This window comes from Canis lupus, chromosome 31, assembly GCF_011100685.1.
Source record: "Canis lupus familiaris isolate Mischka breed German Shepherd chromosome 31, alternate assembly UU_Cfam_GSD_1.0, whole genome shotgun sequence".
In the NCBI taxonomy this organism is placed as follows: Eukaryota; Metazoa; Chordata; class Mammalia; order Carnivora; family Canidae; genus Canis; species Canis lupus.
In genome coordinates, this window is record NC_049252.1 from 13,882,323 (window position 1) to 13,897,389 (window position 15,067).

General features: G+C 38.3%; 1 long non-coding RNA gene across 1 annotated transcript in view; it reads left to right on the forward strand.

Annotated features, from left to right (window-relative positions):
- LOC102154980 overlaps positions 1-15,067 on the forward strand; it is a 385,976-nt gene that overhangs the window by 297,188 nt on the left and 73,721 nt on the right. The window lies entirely within an intron of this gene.

Sequence of the window (15,067 nt, forward strand, 5' to 3'; positions counted from 1 at the left end):
GTGAATATAGTTTTTGAAGCCCTGGGGTTTTCAGGACTTTTAGGACCTTTCTTTCTAAAAAGTTTACTTATGATTTTCTGTTTCTGAATAAATTGATTTTTCATGTTGTTTGATCATTTATTTCAAACAAATAATACAGTCAATCACAGTATGGGTCCAATAGATAATGACTAGGTTATCCTCAAGCTTTTTTCAAAGGTTATCTGTGAGGTCTCTAAGAATCAAATGTGATCATGGGCCATAGGTTAGTTATCATCATTCAGGACAGGTGGTTTTGTTTTTTGTGGGTTTTTTAAAAAATTATGTAACTTCATTTCTTTTAGTGTACTTGTCTGGTTTTGGTATCAAGCTAATGCTGGCCTTATAAAATGAGTTTGTTAAGTGTTCCCTTCTCTTTAATTTTTTGGAGGAGTTTGAAAAGGATTGGGTTAATTCTTTTTTGAATGTTTCATAGAATCACCAGTTGAAGCCATCTGGTCTCAGGCTTCCTTTGTTAGGATATATTGCATTACTCATTCAATCTCCTTACTCATTATTATTCTATTCGTATTTTCTATTTCTTCATGATTCAATCTTGGTAAGCTGTATGTTTTTAGGAGGTTATCCATTCTTTAAAGCTATCCAATTTGTTGGTATATAATTGCTCATAATAATCTCTTATAGGCCTTTGCATTTCTCTGGTATCAGTAGTAAGGTCTCTTTCATTTATAATTTTATTTATCTCTTTTTTCTTCTTAGTCTAGATAAAAGTTTGTCAGTTTTGTTGATCTGGGACACCTGGGTGGTTCAGTGGTTGAGCATCTGCCTTCGGCTCAGGACATGATCCCAGGGTCTGGGATCAAGTCCCACATCAGGGCTCCCTGAAGGAAGCCTGCTTCTCCCTCTGCCTATGTATCTGCCTCTCTCTGTATCTCTCATGAATAAATAAAATCTTTTTTTTTTTTAATTTTGTTGATCTTTTCAAAACACCAATTCTTTATTTTGTTGACTTTGTGAATTATTTTCTTGTCTGTATGTATGTACGTATGTATGTATGTATGTATTTTGAAAGATTTTATTTATGTATGTATTTAAGAGAGAAAGAGTGCATGAGCAGGGGGGAGGGGCAGAAAGAGAGGAAAAGAGAGAATCCCAAGCAGACACCATGCCCAGCCCAGAGGCTGACATAGAAGCCCGACAGAGGGCTCAGCTCCATCTTGTGACCCTGAGATCACGACCTGAGCTGAAGTCAAAAGTGTTTGCTCAACTGAATAAGCCACTCAGGCACCCCTGTATATCATTTATTTTTGCTCTAATCTTTACTATCTCCTTCTTTCTGCTAGGCTGGGTTTTAGTTTGTTCATTTTCTAGTTCCTTGGGGTATAAAGTTAGGTTGTTTACTTGAGAGCTTTCCTTTATTTTATGTATTATGACTATAAATTTTCCTCTGAAGTATAGAACTGCTTCTGCTGTATCTCATAAGTTTTAGTATGCTGTTTCCAAGAAATAGAAAGTATCCAAGTTGGAAGAGAAAAATTAAAATTTTCTGTTTGCAGATGACATGATCTTATGCATAGAAAACCCTAAAGATTCCACTAAAAGACTGTTTAAACTAATAAACAAATTTAGTGAAGTTAGATGATATAAAATCACCATACAAAATCAGTTGCATTTCAATATACTAACAGCAAATGACCTGCAAAAGAAATTAAGAAAGCAGTCCCATTTACAACAGCATCAAAAACAATATACTTAGGAATAAATTTAACCAAGGAGGTGAAACATCTGTATACTGAAAACTATAAAATACTGATGAAAGAAATTAAAGAAGACACAAACAAATGGAAAGATGTTTCACATTCATGGATTGGAAGAATTAATATTATCAAAATGTCTATGCTATCTAAAGAAATCTACAGATTCAATGCAATTCTTATAAAAATTTCAATGGCATTTTTCACAGACTAGAGAAACAATCGTAAAATTCATGTAGACATACAAATGATCCCAGATATCTAAAGCTATCTTGAGTAGAACAAAGCTGGGGCATCATACTTCCTATTTCAAACTATATTGCAGAACTATGGTAATCAAAGCCACATGGAACAGGCATAAAAACATACCATTGGAACAAAGTAGAGCCACAGAAATAAACTCACAGACATATGGTCAACTAATCTTCAATCAGGGTGCCAAGAATACAAAATGAAAAAAGAGTAGTTTCTTCAGTCGATAGTGTTGGAAAAACCTAGATACCCACATGTAAGAAGAATGAAATTGAAAATTATCTTACATTATACACAAAAACCAATTCAAAATAGATTAAGACTTAACTAGAAGATCTGAAACTAAACTTCTAGTAGAAAAAAAAAAAAAAAACAGGAAAAAGTTCCTTGACATGAGTCTTGGCAGTGATTTTTTTGGAAATGACACCAAAAGCAAAGGTGATAAAAGCAAAACTAAACAAGTGGGACTACAATCAGACTAAAAAGCTTCTGTTTGGCAAAGAAAACAACAAGATGAAAAGACACCCAACAGAATAGGATAAAATATTTGCAAACGACATATCTGGTAATGGGTTAACATGTAAGAAACCATTGCAACTCAATAAGAAAAGTAACCATATTCCTTAAAATGGCAAAGAATCTGAATAGATGTTTCTCTAAAGATGACATACTACTGTCCAAGAGGTATATGTAAAGATGCTCAACATCACTATTCTTAGGGAAATGCAAATCAAAACCACAATGAGATCATCTCACAACATTTTATAATGGCTATTATTTTCTTTAAAGATAGTAAGCCAAAAACAAAAAAAATAAAGATAGTAAGCATTTGCAGAGGTGTGGAGAAAAGGGAACACTGGTACATTTTTGGTGGGAATGTAAATGAATTCAGTCATTATGGAAAACAATATGGAGTTTCCTCAAAAATTAAAACTAGAACTGCAACAAGATCCAGCAATGCCATTTCTCAGTATTTATCCAGAAGAATTGAAATCAGGATCAAAGGGACACCTGCACTTCCATGTTCACTGAAGCATTATTGAGAATAGCCAAGACATAGAAGCAAGTTAAATGTTCATAGCTGGATGATTGGTAAAGAAAATGTGGTATAATTATGCTAAGTGAAATAAGTCAGACAGAGACAAATACCACATGATTTCACTTATATGTGGAATCTTAAAGACAAACAACAACAAAACACCAGAAACAGACTTATAAATATGGAGGAAAAACTGGTGGTTGCCAGAGGGGAAAGAGGTAGAAGGATGGGCAAAATACGTAAAGGAGATTAAGAGGTACAAACTTCCAGCTACAAAACAAGTAAGTCACGGGGATGAAAAGTACAGCATAAGGAATACAGTCAATAATACTGTAATAACATTGTATGATGACAGACGGTAACTGCTCTTATTGTGGTGAACATTGCATAATGTAGAATAGTTGAATCACTATGATAGGTACCTGAAACTAATAGAACATTGTATGTCAACTATACAATAATAAAAAATTTAAAAAACGAAAGAACAAACACAAATGTAATACATACACACAGTAAAATATTATCAAGCCTTAAAAAAAGCAGGAAATTCTGCCAATTGCAACAACATGGATAGACATGCAAGACATTATGCTAAGTGAAATGAGCCAGACACAGAAAGACAAATACTATATAATCTCACTTATATGTGGAATCCAAAATAGTCAAATTCATAGAAGAGGAGAGTAGAATGGTGGTTGCCAGGGGCGAAGAGGAGGGGAAAATAGGGAGGTGACAATCAAAACATACTAGATTTGTTTCACAATAAGTTCTGGAGACTTCTAGTAATACAGCATAGTGCCCTAAGCCAACAGTACTGTATTGTATACCTAAAATTTGCTTGTTAAGTGTTCTTATCACATGCACATAATAATAATAATAATTATAATAATAATAATAATTATTATTATTATTATTATTATAAAAGAAGGTTAGGAGGAAACTTTGGGAGATAATGGATGTATTGTTCATGGCCTTGATGGTGATGGCTTTACAAGCGTCTACTTATCCCCCACTTCACTGAGTTATGTATCTTAAATATGACAGCTTTTTACATGTCCATCATACTTCCATAAAGTGATTTTAAAAAATAAATTATGCAGGGGCACCTGGGTGGCTCAGTCCGTTAAGTGTCTGCCCAGGCTCAGGTCATGATCCCAGGGTCCTGGGATCAAGCTCCATTTGGGCTCCCTGCTCAGTGGGGAGTCTGTTTCTCCCTCTCCCTCTGCCTCTCCACTCCCACCTGTGCTCTCCCTCTCTCAAATAAGCAAATAAAATATTAAATAAATATATAAAAAGATGGGTTTGTGGGATCAAGTTATGTATAATGTAAGGCAGAGCATTATTCCACAAAGATGTGGGTTCCTCTTACTCACCCATCCATCCAAATATGAAGAAACTAAATGCAATTAGAGACAGCCCTTTCCAGAAGGTTGAATATTAATTGTGTAGTTATAAAATATTGTGTCATCATCTAATATTTGAAGAATTAAACTCCTTGTCAAATATTTAATATTAAATATTTAAAATATTAAATCTAATTCTTAAAGGCTTTCTCTTCTTTTCCAAAGAGATGAACAAGGTTGACAAGAGGCACAGCAGTTTATGTACTGTGCTGTTCTGAAATTTATTCAATACTGAATTACCATGTGAAGACAGTGAGTGGTAAAGGGTTTCCAAGCAAGGAAGCCAACTGTGTTTACAATTCTCTCACTTAATGGACTAAGCAAATGTATTCATGAGCTTAGTCCCTGAAAATACAAGTGTGATGCATTGCATCCAAAAATTATATACAGTGAGATATTAATAGTTTGGGACTCACTGAATTAAATAATACTTTTCCACTGAAATGCTTCTCAAGATGTTTAATGTGCTATGTGTGTTTTGAACCTCCCCTAAGAAGATAAAGCCTAAAACATCTAATGTTATTTGGCAGTACAAACTTATTTTTGTGGAGTATCCATGATGGAAGACAATTTGAGGAATGTAAATGTATTGAATGTAACTGAGGTGGGAATACGGTCACCTTACATACTCACTAATTCTGAAAACTGGCAAGCTACTTGATTCCTGGACTTCCGCTAATGGTACTGCTTCTGCCTGTTTCATGAAGAGGGTTAAGGAGATAATAATATCCACATAGAACTGTTCATATGCATCATTATATGCTCATCACCAAGTATAGTGCTGCTATATAGTGAATATTCAATAAATATTTATTGGACATGTCAGTAAAACAGCATGTTTATATACATAATACATAACTAGATAATTATAAAGTACTTGACAAATATAAAATAGCATCTCATAATATTAGAATGACTCATCTTGACTTGAAAATAATTTCTAAAGTTTTATCTCTGCCATTATAATTTGGGGTGACTCATGATTTTTTTCACTGTGTAAAGAGGCATATAATTAGCCACTCCTAATGACTATTATTAGTGTCAAGTTTTACATTAGCAATAATCTTGGAAAGAGAACAGTAGTTGAATATGAAAAAGTATAGGAAAATTATGATAGGAAGAGACCTATATTATAAAATGCTATTAGTACGGATCTTATTTAGTTTTTACATGGTCTCTGTGTAGCTCAATAAAACTACAAAAAAACAAGATGGAACATTTTTGTGGCAGGTTACTGATGATGACATAAGTATTTTAAGGTACTAAGAATGAATGGAGATAGTTACAGTAACAAAACTTATAATCAAAAGGGTTACATTTAGGTCTGGATTTTTCTAACATGGTTTTTCATTAGAACTCTTTATGCTTTTACTTTCCTGCACTACTATTGTAGCCTCCTTTCTTCCTCTAGCTACTTAATATATTTACCTGCACTGTTAGATCTCTCAAACAGCATTTATTTCAATGATCTTGACTTGTTTCAATTAAAAAAATAAATAAAATTATGGAAGATAAACCCTGAAGAGCCTATGTTTTGAATGTTTGACCAGTTAGAGCGTTTTCATAGTCATCATTTCAACCTCAAGAAAACTGCCTTTCAAGTACTTTATATGACGTTCCTGAGAACTTTCTGATTTTGACCAAATTATTGAATATATTGGTTACCAGTTCAGAAGCAGGTTTGTGAAGGCAGCATGCCTTTATTCCAGATATAAATCCCCAAAGAAATCAGCCATGTGTGCTAGTTATACCCACAGGGATGTAACTGATGGAAAACTTGTGAAGAAACAGACAAAAATTGTTTTTTGAAAGTGGGAACAAAAATTAACATCTGATTTTAAAGATACATTTATATTTCATTACTTCAAATAAATTATAATTCATGAGAATGGAGAGGAGCGCTCCAGAGAAGAGGAAAAATAGTATCACATTGTTTTTTCTGGTCTGAAGCCGAAGTACACTTGTGCAGCTGTGGAAAAAAAAGGGGGGGGGGTGGGGCTTTCAAAGACTCTCAACAGGCATGCTTCAATAAGACATCCTACTGTTCTAGAAAATGCCTCAACAGAAAGGTCAATTTTTAAGAAATCATTCAAAGGAATAAGCCAAACTTAAAAGAAATTTGTCTGGGATCCTAGGTAACCTTACTTTGCCCCTTCTGAGTTGATTCTGTTTCATGTCAGAGACACACTAGACAAGTGGATGTGAAAGGGAAGGGCATTTGAGCTTTCTTGGCTGATCCACCACAGCCATTCTTAGCAATGCTTCCTCCATTGTCAACACTTCAAACAGAAACCATAATATGAATATCACCAGTGAGAGATTTGGAAAATGCACCACATCAATGACTTACTCTCCTGCCTCCCTCCCCCAACACCTGCTACCCTCCCCCCCAAGACAACATCAGAGCTTACTATCACGATACTGTAAGAGAAGTTTCGGACAAATTAAGAGTCCCCGCCAAGCCTCATTGTTACCGTATCCAGTGTCATCCTGGCCTCTTGCAACAAAGCCTTTAACGATGAGTTTTGAGTTAGCATTCCAACTCCTGAAAGCATGTTAGGGAATTTTATTTTTTATTTATTTTTATAAGGTTTTTAATTTTTTAAAATAATCTCTACACCCAACATGAGGCTTAAACTCACAACCCTGAGATCAAGAGTCACATGTTCCAGCAACCAAGCCAGCATGTTAGGTAATTTTAAATAAAAGTCAGTTACCTGTTAAGTGTTCAGTACATTCAGGATTTTCTTTGAATATTCTTCTGTCTACAGGTACAGCAGGTAAGAAACTACAATCGAACACTGATGTCAAAACATTAAGAAAAAGGAAAGAGAAATTTTCATTGGGTAACAACACTGTGCTTCAAAAGGAAACACATATTCTGATTGTTAAGTCACTGCTATTTCTACTGCATCATGCTTCCCCCTACCACAAGGATGAGTTTTCTCTATACTATTATCGATACTGGAAAATTGCCAACTACTTTGTTCTTTTGGTTAATTGAACTAGGAGTTTTATACGCATTATTTAATATACAATGATTAAAAACTCCCTGTTTTATTTTAGCACCACGGCTCTCCTCTTAGGGTTTGCAGATAGATATACATATCCAGAATCTATATATCTACATATCTTTATTCCAGACAGCTCTGCTCCCAGGCCCGTCCTTTTTCCTCTTCTTTCCTTCTTCTTCCTTTCAAGAAGGCAAGCTGAGAAATTCCAAAAGTCGGTTCTGGAAAGGTTCGAATGAGATGCCATATCATACCAGGACAATTTGAACAAATTTCCAGTCACTTTCACTAGCTCTACCCTTTTTTTTTTTTTTTTCCACTCTGGTCCATCCAGCATACCATTCTCAGACAGATAATTCAAAAACCTCACTTTCATTGCTTAATCACTTGATGAAGAACCGACCTGGACTCTCATTTCCTACCGCAGCATGTTCACATACATCAGCCTGACTTCAGCTCTCTGCATAAATAATGTAGCCACAACATATGTCCCACTCTTCTAGAACAAATGGCAGTCTTTCTGAATGAAAAACGTTCCTCGCCTTCTCCCTTTATCAGTTATATTTATTTCCAGTTCTATGATTTAGCTTTGGCTGCCACTCTCCAACCTAGATGCTTTTCTTTTTGTTCTTGAACTAAATAAAACTATTGTTCACGACTCCTCTCTTCTGGAAACTGGGGAGAGAACCCCTCTCTCTGTTACAATATCACTTGGAGTGAGTGACATACGGCTGGTCACTTCATTTTTGACTAAGGTTGTCCTGACCCTTAGTTTTCTTCTTCTGTACTTACCGTAACCTGTTCATGGGACTATGTCTAGCCAATAATCATGTTGTTGGTTTGGGTGCCTACCACTGGCTATCTAATTAGAAGGATCTCTAAACGTGTTTATTTTTTTAAAAGATTTTATTTATTTATTCATGAGAGACACAGAGAGAGAGGCAGAGACACAGGCAGACACATGAAGCAGGCTCCATGCAGGGAACCCGACGTGGGACTCAATCCTGGGTCTCCAGGATCAGGCCCTGGGCTGAAGGCGGGCGCTAAACCGCTGAGCCACCCGGGCTGCCCTGTACATGTTTTATTTTAGCAAAAATATTTCTTACTCAAGAAGAAAAGTAGAGAGAAAATCTCTTTACCTCTCTGCCCTGCCCCCCTCTCTCATCCTGTCTCTCTCTCTGGACAAACTGCACAGATTTTGAGTGAAGGCAGACAAGAGCTACCCATGTGGCTTCCCACTAGTTACTGATGAGTTACTAAAACCCATTTCCTCCTGTGGATAACAAGAATGTCATCTAATTCATGGTTCATGTAAGAAGGAAATAATACAATATATGTGAGGCCATTAGCACTATTCCCAGCATAGAGTTCGTACTTGGTAAATGGTGTCTTTTTTTTTTTTCTAATTTAGGAGGGAAAGTCAGTCTAATGATTAAAAGAATAAACCATAAGAAACACAAACCTAGCTTCAAATTCTAGCACTATCATCTATTAATTTGCTAAGTTCTCTTAACCTCTCTGATCCTTACTTTTTCACTTCCAAACATTTGGGTAATAATTTCTGCCAAACACTGGGAAGATTGGGTAATAAAGACATGACCAGTATGTGGACAAGCATGATGTGTGCTTACTGTGATCACCAGGTAAATTTAACGGGATCCTGGGAGACGATATACCTTCTCTGATCCCTGGAGGGAACACTCAGCTTCCCCTGCTTTTCCTCTCATTACAGTGGATTCAACTATGACTATAAATTGAAAACACAGACTCAATTCAGTCACCAGAATGTTTTGTCTGATGTAATAGTGAAAACTACAAATATGATTTAACATGTAACCTAACCCCCAACCATCCAGCACCTGTCTCAGGCTGGAGCTTACAATGGCTCGAGGGCTCTCAGTCTTCTCCCTTCCCATCCACCCATTCTCTCAGGCCTCAGCTGCATTCCAAAATCCCAGTTGAAGAGAGTGAAAAGAAGTAACATCTGAGGTCTTTCTGCTTTCTGATCTGGCAGATAGTTAAGGCTGGCAGCAATTAGTAGAAGGCCATGCATATGTTTACAGCTGCCCTTTGTCTTCATAGTTGCTTTACGGAGTTATTTAAATCTTCTCCTTGGCCAATCTCTCTCATGATTCTCTTGGTCTCAGAAGATACATTTCTATTATAGGGCCTTGGCTCCTGCCTTCGCTACTACTTACCAACTGAACCTCCTTCCCCTGGAATCTTCTCATGCCTCCAGAAGCCCCGAGACAGATCTTGGAAGACCTAAGATAATCCTATACCAGGGCTCTCTTCCCGATGGCCCACAGCCACCTCTCAAGCCTCATTCCTTGTTTCAACAAACCAGATCACCTTCCTTCGATCCTGGTTAGCCTCTCTTTAAGCTTACAGAAGTAGGAGGTGGATCTAAGCCAGAGTCCAGTGCAGCTTCCTCAGGCATGAGTCAGATATCAGGTCTTTGTGGCCTCCTTGAGTCCTTATCTTCCCAACCACAAAAGGATGGGGGACTCATAGCAAGGGGACTGCTGTCTCTGAAGGGGTTTCTTTATGAATATTTTCTCTCTAACCTACTTTTAGATCTTTTTCTGGCCGAAGGATCTAAGACATATGGAATAGGTTCCTAGAGCTACTTCCAATGCCCTCATATGGTGGGCAAGTTGCTTCACACTCACCTTGGTATCCCAGCAGGTACTCTGACATCTGCCCTGTTGTACTCCAGTCAAACTGAGGAAGAAGGAAAACTGAGGAGGAATCCTGTTATTATTCATAAAGCATAGAGCAGTATCTGGCACTGGGACTGGCTACAGAATTTCCTGAGCCAGACAGATGGATATTCAGCTCCTCTTGTTCACATATTATTAAGGATTTCAGGATAATGCTAGGAAAGCGTAAAACCGCCCATCTAAGCGCAGGGCCCTGTGTGACGGCACAAGTGACATGTCCATGAAGTCAACCCTCAAAAACACGTGGTAGAAATAGTCATTGCTGTCAGTCCTTTGGTTCATATCCCAAATAATCCCATTCTGCTCAGTTGTGCCTAAATGGTCCTAGCAGCACTGAGACTTTATTGATAATCCATTACCAAAGACCCCACTGCAGCACATTTGTGCACAGCTCAGAATAGATTTCATGCTGAAACAAAAACCAGTCAATTTAGATCTGAACCGACTTCCCCCAAATTTACTGGCTACTTCCCTGATAAGAAAAGGGGGCTTATTAATATCCTCTGTAATTGCTTCTTCCCAATTCTAGTCAGTTGCAGAAAGCAGAGATGTGTGTGAAAGGCACATAAAGCACCACTACCTATACTGGTAGGCTCTTTGTTTCAGCTTTGAAAAAATAATAACAGAGCAACAAAACAGAAAAAGAGTCCTCTAATCAGAAATATTGAGGATGAAAGCACAATGTGCCATCCATCAAAGCACCTAATGCGTGTCATTATTTCCATTAAAGCATTTTGTATTGGGAGAAAATAAGACATTTCTCGGAAGGGGACGGTTTGCCTCTCTAATTCAATGGCACAGAATCCGGCATCCCCGAGGTAAGGTGCAGCAGGAGCTCAGAGTCAGCGTGGAAATGTAGCCACTGCGGAGACCATCCATCTCCCTGACACGGGCAGGGCCTCATTGTGTGGCTGCCAGACAGTCGGCTGAGATGACAATGTCACAGAATACAGAAAAGCAATCCATGTCATTGGACTCGTTTCTGCTCTTACCTATGAAGAGTTCCATAAAGCAGCTCGGGAGAGCATTATTCCGAGGCAAAGCAATGGAGATTGGGTCCGTGGCTGTCATAACCAATGCAGGTGGTCAAGGAGTTAAGTGAACACCGCACAGCGAGCGTGCAGAAGCTCTAGGTGTTAGCAGTGATGCGGGCACTGCATCTTTTTCAGAGCAATATTTTCTGGTGCAGATGCTGAGTCAGATCAGCTGCCTCTGGAGATTGATGACACCTCAGCCTCTCCCATTCCTTGAATCCAAAAAAAAAAAAAGAAGACCAAGTGTGCCTGATAGGAAAGACATCACTTGGTCATCATTGAAGAGGTAATTAAAATGACGGTGTGATATGGCTTCCCCCCTGATCAAAAAACAAGAAAAATACAACAGGTAATCTGGAACAGGCCAACCCAAGGAGGACTTGAAGGGCTTTGCATAGATCAATATAGCAAAAAGGGCTAGGGGATGGTCTTTTGAGGACGTGGGACAAGGAAATAGTTTAGGGCAGTCTCAAATAAGGGGCATCTGAGGCTAGATCAAACCTGTCCCTTAGCTCCCCTCACTGCCATTATTTGGAGGATCACCTGGTTTACTGCTATGCTTTGGGATATATGATTTGACCTGTGACCTCTAAATCTGCATAATATGATTTTTCTTAAAAGGATCTCATACTATAGAAGAAGCCACACCTCCCCCAACTCCCCCACCTGTTATTTGAAACAGGACTTCTTTCAGGAAAGAGGGCAATTAGTGCAAAATCTATCAGAAGGCGTCTCAACCTGTCCTCCAGTCTCCAGCCAGGAGCTCCCTGGAAGGAGGCCATGCAACTCTCATTATTTGTTAGGCCACGGCCTATTTTTCCAGCCTGTTGTATAAGACAAATCCATTGCCTCATTCCTCATAGCCTCTCTACAAAGGAAAAAGCAGACAGATCTTCCCAAACTCAGACAGAATATTGTGCACAGCCAAGTGGGCTGAAAAAGCACGCTGCCAAATTGGCTAGCACAGTCCCACGTATCGGTCCTTTCCAGAGTTTCAGCAACAACAACAAAGATGCTGACCCCCAAGAAATGAAAAAGAGAGCTCATATGCTTCTATTTGGACAGAATTAGGGCCCTGAAAAGCAAGCAAGAGATGTTGCCATCAAACTTTTCAGTGCTCTTCAGAAGGATCACAGCAAGGCCTGGTAACCAATATTAAAAAAACAAAAAAACAAAACGAAACAAAATGGAAACGGAAAAACTATCAAGCCTGAACTATAAGTCGGATAGGTAGATGAGTGCTGAAATGGTGTAAGTCCTCGCCACATAGAGGACAAGGCATTTACACACACGAGGGGGTCATAGGTCAAGCTCTGCTGCTAAAGCATTACCATTTCTCACAAGGATAATATGATCGTTAGAATCCTAATAAACAGGGATCCCTGGGTGGCGCAGCGGTTTGGCGCCTGCCTTTGGCCCAGGGCGCGATCCTGGAGACCCGGGATCGAATCCCACATTGGGCTCCTGGTGCGTGGAGCCTGCTTCTCCCTCTGCCTCTCTCTCTTTCTCTCTGTGTGACTATCATAAATAAATAAAAATTAAAAAAAAAAAAAAAAGTTGCATTTTAAAAAAAAAAAAAAAGAATCCTAATAAACAATTAATAATAGCCACTACTCTTCATGAGTTGACCAAGTGTGACGCACCATGATAAGCCCTATCCCTGGCCTATCTCATTCTCACCCCAACCCTGAAATTATTCCAGACCCACAGCTGAGAATACTGAAGTTCAGAGGAGTTCAGATTCTTGCTCCAGCTAATAGTGGCGGAGTCAGCCCTCGAGGTCAGTACAGACCGATGCAAAGGTCTTCCGCAGTGAAACCAGTTCCCATTCACTTCAGCTGCTCTGAAAATCATCAGCTGTGACTTTGATCCTCATTGGTTTCATCAGTACTTGTGGTATGTAATAAATTTCTATAACAGATGATGTATTTGCCCTCAGAGAATTAAAAATTCCAAAGAGGATCTTCTAGAAATGAATTTAATTTTTTTTGGGGGGTGGGGGAGAATATCTTTGAGATGATCAACAATTAGGGAAGAACTGGAATAGAACCACAGCACTTCAGGTATTCCCTCATCCACCCCAGCAGTGGATCAACGTCTCCCCCTCCCCCGTTCTCTCTCTCTCTCTCTCCCTCCCTCCCTCTCTCTCTTCCTCTCTCCCTCTCTCTCTCATTCATTTGTTTGATCACAGCACTCCTATGCCCATGCTACACAATGTGAAGGCTGACTCCCATCTGCCCTCTTTTCTCAGAGACCAATAGTGAGGCATTCAGACTGCAGGGATCACACCCCCAGTGGCTGCAGGGCCTCTGGTGGCAGTCAAGAGATTGGAAACTCTACAATCTCAAAACACTCCATCAAGCCATTCAGCCAGTGGCATTTCACATAATGCTACATGATTAAAGACCATGAAGGTTAAACATTCTAACCAGACACATATGTCTAGCAATGGTCTTTTGAAAACCCCCATTCTGAGGAACCATCTGGACATTCCAGGTGATCTCCATGCCTACTGATGGGGGTCTACTCCATCATACATAATAGTTTGTGTAATCCAGCAGAGAGTGTATTTGATGGCCTCTTTTGTTTTAGCTTCTTTAAGAAGAGAGCCAAAGATTGGCTTCACTTTCATCAAAAGAGTATTGTTACACATAGATAAGAATGCCCTGGCTCTTTAAGAGTTTTAGAATTTAGAACTTGTTCCTGAGTAGTGTAAGGATTTAGATTCTAAGTGAGACTCTGAAGACTAAGGATAACTCAGACAATGGATGCTGAAATGACACAGGGCTAAATTTTAGCTGAATGCAGGGAATACCCTTCTAACAGCAAGAATAGTACAGGGTTTGAATAGATTCCCTGGCTCTCAGAGAGTGAGATATTCATAAAATCTGAGTCAGACAAGATCTTAGTAATTGTCTCTCCAGCACACTCTTTCTACAGAGGAGGAAAAGTGCCAAAGGCTGGGTGCTTGAAGACGGGACCTCAGATTCCTGGACTTTAGATTTACAGGACAGAGCATTTTCCTCAAAAACAAACTGGATACGCTCAAACAGAGGCTTGATTAAACTTTGTTCAGAATGTTACAGTTTAGATAGCAGAAAAGGGCTCAAGGAATATTTTCAACTCTCATAGTCTATGATATTGTAGCTAACTACCTGGGATAAATGGTATAATGCTGGTAGGTGATGATACACTAGATAACTTTAAGATTTCTCCATCATCCTAACACTGTATATAGACAGAAGCACCATCTGTTATTTTTAAAAAAGAATACATCCAATAAAAATCACCTAAAGAGAACTCCTATCTGTCTGTAATCTATCTACCGTCATCTATGTATGTATGTATGTGGATATATGTATATTGTATGTGTATATATGTATATATACACTTCATGTGTGTATATATATTACATATGCATTTATATATGCATTTATATATACATATTCATATAACTTTGCTTTTCTACAGAACGTTGCGAATACAGAAGCAAAATACAATGTTATCCTGATCATTTTATTAAATGACCTAAATAAACATTGTGCTAATAAAGAGTGCTACCCCAATTCTCTTTTAGGAAATAATTTTTTCACACATTTGTTTTTTTAGTGCATAGTATAAGATCTTCCAAAGAATGTTTAATTTAGGTGAAAACTTACCTGTTAGACACAAAATGGATTTTCATAAATTGTCTCTGAAATGCAATGCCTTGCAGTGGGCCAGAGCATTCATCTATTTAATATTTGAAGTTTGGAAACTGAAAAACGAACTCTAGAAGCCAATGCCATTTTGTCATGTTCCATTTTGCTGAGTCATGAATATAAAGGTCAGTATGCAAAAAAGGAATCACTTAAGCAGATAAATGAGATTGT